Genomic DNA, 9,596 nt, shown 5'->3' on the forward strand with positions numbered 1-9,596 from the left:
TAAAAGGATCGTAATTTAAATCTATTTTCGAGTTTGTAATTCCCAATATTTTAAACAATATATAATCGTTTGGGTACCAAAATTTGGGCATTGTGGTGGTGCTCACCCTTCCCCACACGCATCTGGCTCCCGAACTCTTAAAAAATAATATTTGGTAAAACGCAGACCATTTTTTTAGGTTTAAAATTTCCAACCTACCTAACTTAATGGTTGGTGACGACTCTAAAATCAAATTATTTTCCAAATCATATTTCACCAGTTTCCCCGCAATCTAAATTTTTTAAGTCTAACGGGTTTTGCGAGAGAAACGTTACGACTCTAGGAACTTGAGCGTCACTTGGAGTTATAAGAACTCTACTTCTCAAGCGAATTCTAGTCTTTCTCACCAAATTGACCTGTCTGAAATTCTGTCAGAACCTGCCACAGTAGGGGTTTCAGCTGCTTAAGTTACTTCATGGAGAGACATCAGTTTGTGTCATGGGAATTTAATTCTAGCTTGGAAAGAAAGGCAACTAAGGGAAAGAACACAAACAGGATCAAAAAATTGTTGGTCTAGCAGTTCCATTCAGTGTACTAATAATCCTGGGATGCATCGGATTTCAATTTTTATTGTTCTGGAGGAGAATGAGATCATATCGAAATATTGAAGGATGCATTAACGATGACCTCGAAAGAGGGGCTGGACCAAGAAGGTTTTCTTATAGAGATCTTGCCTCAGCTACCAATAACTTCTCAGAGCATAGGAAGTTGGGTGAAGGAGGATTTGGCGTAGTTTATAGGGGCTACCTTAATGATTTGGGCATGGAGGTTGCTGTTAAAAGGATTTCAATTGGATCCAGACAAGGTAAAAAGTAGTATGTGACTGAAGTTAAGGTCATTAGTCAGTTGAGACACAGGAATCTGGTGCAACTAATTGGTTGGTTCCACGATCAGAACGAGTTCATACTCGTTATGAATTCATGCCAAACGGTAGCCTTGATTCCCACCTCTTCAGTAACAAAGCTCCTCTGACTTGGCCAGTAAGGTACCGAATATCGCTTGGATTTGCATCTGCAATTCTATACCTTCATGAAGAGTGGGAACAGTGTGTGGTGCATCGAGACATTAAATCAAGCAACGCAATGCTTGATTCCTGTTTCAATGTCAAGCTGGGTGACTTCGGGTTGGCTAAACTCATGGACCATGAGCTAGGTCAGAAAACAACAGGGTTGGCTGGAACCTTAGGCTACTTGGCTCCGGAGTACATAAGTACAGGTAGGGCTAGTAAGGAGTCAGATATTTGTAGCTTTGGTGTCGTCCTCTTAGAAATTTCAACAGGAAGGAAATCAGTTGATCCTGGAGGAAAATCTGATATGGGATTGGTTGAATGTATTTGGGGTCTTTATGGGAAAGGGGAGCTACTTTTGGCTGTTGACAGGAAGTTGGACAAGGATTTCGATGTAAAGCAATTGGAATCTTTGATGATTGTTGGACTGTGGTGTGCTCTCCCAGATTGTAATTCGAGGCCATCGATCAGGCAAGCGATTCAAGTTCTTCATTCGGAGTCACCGATGCCTAATCTGCCGGTCAAGATGCCTGTTCCTACGTATCATGTATCCTTACCATCAGTCTCCTCTGGCTCTGAGAAACCTTCAATAACTTATTCAAGCATGGATGTGGGTGTTAAACATGATTAGCGTTATTCTAGGTAGTTCTAGCTTCTTTTTCTTTTTAATTTCCCTGTTCAAAATTTCACATTTTATGTTGATGTATAAACACTTGTACGGTTACTGGGAAGGATTTAGTCATAAAGACAAATTAAAATGTTTTCACTGAATGTCTGGTTCTGCTTCTCCATTTTGTCACATATTTGCATACATGTGCCTGAGTTTAATTAGTCTTTCCCATGCGATGCTTATCAAGGCAAAGTCATAATTACAAACATTATTTTATTAATCAATATTATTAAAATGTCTCAAAGTAGCTTTTTGATGCCTATAAAATTATGATTCAAGTCAATTCTGGAAATGCTTATATTTAAATTATACAGGAAAATAACAAGAGTCTAGAGCATATAGATGAGCATTAAAAAGAAAGTGTTTTCTTGGCAGCAATTACAGAAAGAAAACTTTGATTTGTGATAAGTATACTACAAAGGTAGAATAATCAGAGTTTTCTGTTATTTATCTAGTGATTGCGTCATGGTACCTGCATATATTGGGCTACTTTATAATCACTGAAAAATGATATTTGGTCTAGTATAAGTGATATATTGTAATGATCCCATGATGCTCCTAAAAGACTGAACATCTGACAAAAAAAATTTCCTTTTTTCATCTTTTGATAAATTGTTATTGTACTATTGCAATACCCGTAATTATAATAATATCCGTTATTACTGACAAGTACAATAAACATAACATAATCAAAAGAGCGACTCCCAACCGTAATTTAAATCCTTAATATTGAGTATTAGGTTGAGTTAGTCGAAGTCGGAGAATTCTCAAGTACCAGATGCTTGATCTATAGGTGTTGCACCTAGTGCAAGGGGTTATACGAAATTCAAGTTTATGATGGTTCAACACAACCATCATAGATAAAAGAAAACACAAGTATCCAAAAAGGAAATCTACCCAAAGTAGATTTTTTATTATTAATAAACGTAAAAGAAAATAGATTTTTCATTTCTAATTAAATTAGATTTTTTATTATTAATAAACATAAAAGAAAATAGATTTTTCATTTTTAATTAAAGTAGATTTTTAATTATTAATGAACATAAAAGAAAATAGAATTTTCATTTCTAATTAAATTAGATTCTTTATCTTCTATAATTATTTCTTAACTTTATATCTTTATTAATCTGTATTATATCAAATTCGAGTCAAATTATAACATCTAATATTAAAAATATACAAATGGTTATATCTAATATTAAAAATATACAAATGGTTATGTTAAACAAATTTTTACTATAATTAAAAGACTAATTCTTTAATGAAACGTTTAGTTAATTAATGTAATAAAATAGAGAATAAAAACTTCTTTGATGTATAAAAAACTATTGACGTATTTCAACTTTATATAGAAACCTAAACAAACTAAAAGTAAATAAAAAGGTGTTTGACTTAAAAAATAATTCATGTCGTAATAAAAAATCTCAATCACCCAAAAATGTACATAAAATAAAATAAAATCTTATTTAGAATATTATAAGATTTGTTTCCTTTTGTTCTTTTGTTTACATTAACCAACAACTAAAAGTAAATAAATAAATAAATAAATAAAGTGTTTGACTTAAAAATTACTTACCGCCAATTAAGTTTACACTGAATATAATTAAAACACAGGAAACTACATAGTTTTCTCTTAAGAGTAATCCTTGCCATGGTCAAACTATAATCAAATAGTATATATACATAACTAAGAATTACCGTGGGTGTAGATACAGTAGCAGTAAATAATAATGGAGAATGTGACAAAGGCAAATAGCTGCAGCTCTACACCTCCTGCTTTATGGTTTCGACTGATCATTGTGTTGTTCTTTGCGCTTGCTGTGCTGAAATCCCAACAAACAGGTTCTTTCTTTTTTCTGTTTAATATATCGTGGATCGAAGTTTATGTAAAACATATGTTTTTATGTTTGAATTGCAGAAAAATCTTTAACGGTGGAGAAAATAGACATCATCGTGTTGGATTACGTGTAACTGATAACCATGTAAGATCACATTCTCCCTCTTATAATTTCTAAGTTTTAGCATATCTTATGAGAATAAAACAAGAAAATCGAAACCTCTTTTCAGGTAATAATTCGTAATGGAATTGTTGATGTCACTATCGAGAATCCGTCGGGTTTTCTGATTGGAATAAGATATAATGGAATGGATACTGTTCTTGACGGTAGACATCGTAACGACGATAGAGGGTATGAATTACTTTTAATTAATATGTAACTTTTGTGGCCTCACTTTTTAGTTTTTTAACCTTATAAAATGGAAACATATTTCTAGGTACTGGGACATTTTTTCGGATCACTGTCCCATGGACAAGTAAGTTCTTCACTTCCTTCTCCTGTTTCACGCTCTCTATACAATGTTTCTTTAATCGATATCTTTGATGCTGTTGCAGATTAGTAACAGAACATTTTGAGGTTATTACACGAACTGACGAGATAGTAGAGCTTTCCTTCACCAAAAAATGGAATTCTACAATGATTATCACAAGCATGTTCCTTTAAACATTGACAAAAGGTGTGCAATTGCTTTCAAATAACCCTTAATATTGTTATAAGATTGATTGTTAAGCCTATATATTTTAATTCTTCCAGATTCATAGTACGACGAGGCGTTCCAGGACTCTACATGTATGGTATTTTCGAGCGTGAAAATGATTTTCCGGATGCTAGCATGGACCACATAAGGATTGTTTTCAAGCTTAGCGAAGACAGGTAAAAACAAAGATGAATCCCTTAATAGCTACTTGTATGTATGAGATCCAGTTTTTCATAATAATTGATGTTAAAGGTTCATGTGACATTTTGGATTAGGTTTCGGTTCATGGCACTATCAGACAGCAGACAAAGGATCATGCCTAGTGCATATGATCGAATACGCTCATAGACTCTTGCCTTCAAAGAAGCCGTCGTATTGACAAATCCGTCCGATCCTCAGCTTAAAGGAGAGGTATTTTCGTTTTTTTCATGAAAGAACTAAACTTAGCTTCTTTGTATATTACAATTATTGTTCTTTGTATATTACAATTATTGAAGTCCCCTGATAATTGTGGTCCGTAGGTTGATGACAAGTACCAATATTCGATTGAGAACAACGATAATAAGCTTCATGGATGGATATCCGATGACGATGCTGTCGGTTTCTGGATAATCACACCAAGCTCTGAGTTCAGAGCCGGTGGCCCTCACAAGCAGGGCCTCACTTCTCATCCTGGTGCCACTTCTCTATGCGTAAGTCTATTTACAAGCCAACAACATGCATAAATTATAAAAGCTTGCAATAATTTCCATTTAGCTAAAACTGATTGTCTGAAATTTTCATTGCTTCGATGATGTAGATGCTTGTTACTGCTCACTATGCCAAGAAAGATTTCGAGACAAGATGTCATAACCGTTTTTAGGTGTAACAATTAAATATTGTTTTAAAAACAGTTTGGGAAATGGGCGATTTTGAATTAATTTAGATTAAATTTAAAAGAGTCGCCATCGACCTTTGGGTTAGGTAGATCGAATACCTAAAAATGTCTTTTAAAACAATTTTAAGAAAAATCATTTTTTAAGACTAAAACTGATCTACGTTTACCAAAGGTTTAATTAAAACAGGTTCGGGAGTCGGTTACGCGTGGGGAATGATTAACACTCCCACATAGCCCAAAATTGGTACTGTGTCGCTTACACGTTATCGTAATTATGGAAATCCTAAATTAAATATCAAGTTAAAATATGATTCATTTTATTGAATATTAATTAATTTGCTTCAAATTAATAACTTAAAGGAGGAAATTTGAAGGACTGAAACAAGAACAAATAAATATTACAAACCTAAATACAAATAGAAAAAATATGTATTTAAATTTATGAAAACCAAAATAGAGAAAAACAAAAACTTTAAGTATTAAAATAGCAAAAATGGACAATTAAAAGACTAAAATAGCACAAACAGAAATTTAAAAAGCTAGAATAATAAAAATAGAAATTTTGAAGACCAAATATCACAAACTGAAATTTAAAAGACTAAAATGGCAAAAACAGAAACTTTAAGTCCTAAAATAGTAATTACATAAACTTAAAGGTCAAAATAATGAAAAAAACAAAGACTTAATGGACTAAATAGAAAAAAGAAACATTTGAAAGATAAATTACAAAAGAAAAAAAATAAAAGGACTAAACAGTAATTACAAAATAAACCAGCATCCAAATTGTAAATGTTAAATATTTAGGACTAGAATAACATATACATAATATTTAAGGCTAACATAAAATAATCGAAAACATGGAGGACCAAATTAAAACAAAACAAGGCAATGACTAAAATGATATATTTTCAAATGTCATAACCTAAATTTAAACATCCATAAAAATACACAAAACACTAAATTAGTGACCAAACTAAAACATTTATAAATACTATGGCCAAAATCGAATACTCACATTAATAATAAAATAAACAAAAAATAGGACTAAAATATAAGTACTTAAATATTAACGCTCAAAATAAAATAAAGAGGATAAAAACCGGTGTCTACACAAGATATAAGAAAGGTGAGCATTGGAAAAAGGTTTTCGGTCCTGCTTTTATCTATCTTAATTCTTCTTCTTCCGATAATGATCATTGCAATATACTGTGGAAGGACGCTCAAAGACAGGTTTTCTCATTACTAGCAAGGTCTGGTGATCTTAAATTTATGGTATTGAGCAACTAATTCATTTATCACTTATTTGTGCACCATTAGTTGAGTGCAGAAATCGAAAGCTGGTCTTACAATTTCACTCGATCAAAAGATTTTCCTCATGCTGAACAACGAGGCCAGGTTAGCGGTCAGTTACTTGTGCGACCGGTACAATGATAAGGAATTAGTGTCGGCGTAATCCGCCTTTGTGGTGTTGGCTGCGCCTGGAGATGCAGCATCACGGCAACACGACGGGAAGGTTAATATTGTTAACCAAGTTGCATCATAAGTCTTAACTATAGACGTATATGAATATTCACACCTCTGCTTTCTGTCATGTTCTTTTCTGTTTCCAGGGTTATCAATTTTGGACTCGAACCGATAACAATGGCGGTTTCGATATAGAAAATGTCTGACCGGGATTGTATAATTTGTATTCATGGGTCCATTGTTTCATTGGAGACTACAAATTGGATCTCAACCTCACTATTCAACCAGATAAAATTTATTTCCATGTTATTCTACTTCTCTATACCATTGGGTTCAAGAAATCACATGATCCTTTTTCATAAACGCCTATGCAGGAAACAAGATTACCTTAGGTACTCTAAGATATGATCCTCCAAGGAATGGCCCTATGTTGTGGGAAATTGGGATTCCAGACTGCACAGCATCCGAGTTCTTCATACCGGAACCCGACCCGATGCCTGTTAACTCATTGTGCCTCGATGAAACGGACAAGTAATCTATGTTTAACCTCTTGGTCATGCATACCATTCAGCCTAAAGATCTCCACATATATTTCTTCAACTTACGAGTATTTTTTTAATGGACAGGTATAGACAATACGGATTGTGGGATCGTTACTTAGAGATTTATCGTCACAACGATCTCGTCTATACTATCGGCACTAGTAACAATTCTCGGGATTGGTTCTTTGCTCATGTTCCCAGGTGCCAATTTCAACTCCATAAATTTCTCAACATCCTTTATATATATATATATATATATATCAGGGTGATAGACTCTCTTGGATCTAATATTTTCAACTTACAGGAACCTAGGGAACGATACTTTCCGGCCGACCACATGGCAGATTAAGTACGGTACAGTGTTATTTTTGTAAATATGTACCAGAGTTTACTTATTATAAAGGAGATGTAACCAAAACCTATGAGATATTGAATGAAAAATCTAGTGTCGCCCAAGGCACTGAGGACGTAAGCACATTGCTGAACCTCGTTAAAATTATTGTTTCTTTTCGTTTTCTTTACCCGATTATTCAACAATTGGTATAAGATGTCAGGAGACAAATTTGAAGTTACGAAATTCGATGGTCAGGGTAACTTTAGATTATGGTAAATAAGGGGGAAAGATCTGTTGGGCGTAGCAAGGGATCCTGAAGGCTTTGCGACCTATAAAGCTAGCGTCGCTGGAGGAGGAAGATTGGGAAGAATTACGGCAGCGAGCGGCATGAACCATACGATTATGTTTAGCGGACGAAGTCATGTATCACTTCATGCATTTTTCATCTCCAGATGAAATTTGGAAGAAGTTGAAAAGTCAGTTTATGTCCAAATCCTTAACGACGAAACTGTATCTAAAGCAGCCGCTGTATGGGCTGAAGATGCAGGATGGTCATGATTTGACGTAACACGTGAATGTCTTCAATCAAATCATTTCTGATTTGGCTCGACTTGATGTGAAAATTAAGGATGAAGACAAAGCGATGATTCTGTTGTGTTCGTTGCCTCCCTCTTACGAACACATGGTGACAACTCTTACACATGGGAAAGAGACTATCAAAGTTAAGGAGATTACTGTAGCCTTATTGGCTCACAACCAGCGGAAGCGGAACGCAAGGGAAAGCTCTTAAGATGATAGCTTATATGTCAAGGGTAATCGAGACCATGGACGAAAGCCAGAGAAGGCAGGGTCTGGGAAGCGAAATTTCATATCCAAATCTAGGGATAAGAAGACAGTTAAGTGTTTACGGTCTAACAATGGTACAGAGTACACAGATTCACAGTTTCTAAACTTCTGTAAGGATCATGGGGATTAAGAGACATTTTACAGTGCGCAAGACAACACTACAGAATGGTGTTGCGGAATGGATGAACAGGTCTTTGAATGAAAGAGCCTGATGTTTGCGGTTGAATACGGGGCTTCTCAAACACTTCTGGGCTGAGGCTATTAACATGCCGTGTTATCTTATCAATAGATCGCCAAGGGCATCATTGGCTAGGAAAGTTACATAATAGGTTTGGACTGGTCCTGATGTTACTTTAGACCACTTACAGATTTTTGGTTGTCCTGCTTATGTGCATGTACCTGCTGATGAGAGATCTAAACATGATGCAAAATCTAAGGAGTGCATTTTTGTAGGTAACAAGATAGGTGTCAAAGGATTCAAGTTCGGGGATCCAGTTGCGAAGAAAATTGTGATTAGTAGAGGAGTTGTTTTTAATGAACAGCCCATGTTGCAACTGAAGAAAGACACGAAAGTGGTGGATTTCAAGCAGTTTCCAGCTGACAAAATAGAAACTTCTCAACCGACTTCTGGTGGTTCCACTACGGTTGATTTGCAGGATTATAGTCTCGCTAGAGACAGGGTGAGACGGACGAATATAAAGCCTCCGAACATATTGGGTTTTGAAAACTTGGTCTCTTTTGCACTTACTGTTAGCAGTGATGATCCAATTACTTTTCATGGTGCTATTACTAGTCAGGAAAATGACAAGTGGATGGCTGCCATGGTTGAGGAGATGGAGTCTTTGAATTATAATCGTACATGGGAGTTAGTTCGCCTTCCTGAGGGTAAGAACCCTATTGGTTACAAATAGGTGTATAAGAAGAAACCAACAGTTACAGATAAAGAATGGGAGAATTTCAAGGCTCGTTTGGTAGAAAAGGATTTTTCACAGCAGAAATGAGTTGATTATGATGAAATTTTTTCTCCTGTGGTCAGGCACACTTCAATCTGAGCAGTACTTGTATTGGTGGGTAGTTGGGATTTGCATTTAGAGCAGATGGATGTTAAAACTGCTTTTTTGCATGGTGATTTAGAGGAGAATATCTACATGCAGCAGCCTGAAGGTTTCACTAAACCTGGAAATGAGCATTTAGTTTGTAGATTGAAGAAATCTTTGTACGGGTTGAAACAGTCTTTAGACAATGGTACAAACAGTTTGACTCCTATATGATCAAGATTGGCT

General features: G+C 35.1%; 1 pseudogene; it reads left to right on the forward strand.

Annotated features, from left to right (window-relative positions):
- The first annotated feature begins 624 nt into the window (after positions 1–624).
- On the forward strand, positions 625–7,507 carry LOC120131692 (annotated as a pseudogene).
- The last annotated feature ends 2,089 nt before the right edge of the window (positions 7,508–9,596 follow it).

This window comes from Hibiscus syriacus, unplaced genomic scaffold (genome assembly GCF_006381635.1).
Source record: "Hibiscus syriacus cultivar Baekdansim isolate YM2019G1 unplaced genomic scaffold, ASM638163v2 tig00001707_pilon, whole genome shotgun sequence".
In the NCBI taxonomy this organism is placed as follows: Eukaryota; Viridiplantae; Streptophyta; class Magnoliopsida; order Malvales; family Malvaceae; genus Hibiscus; species Hibiscus syriacus.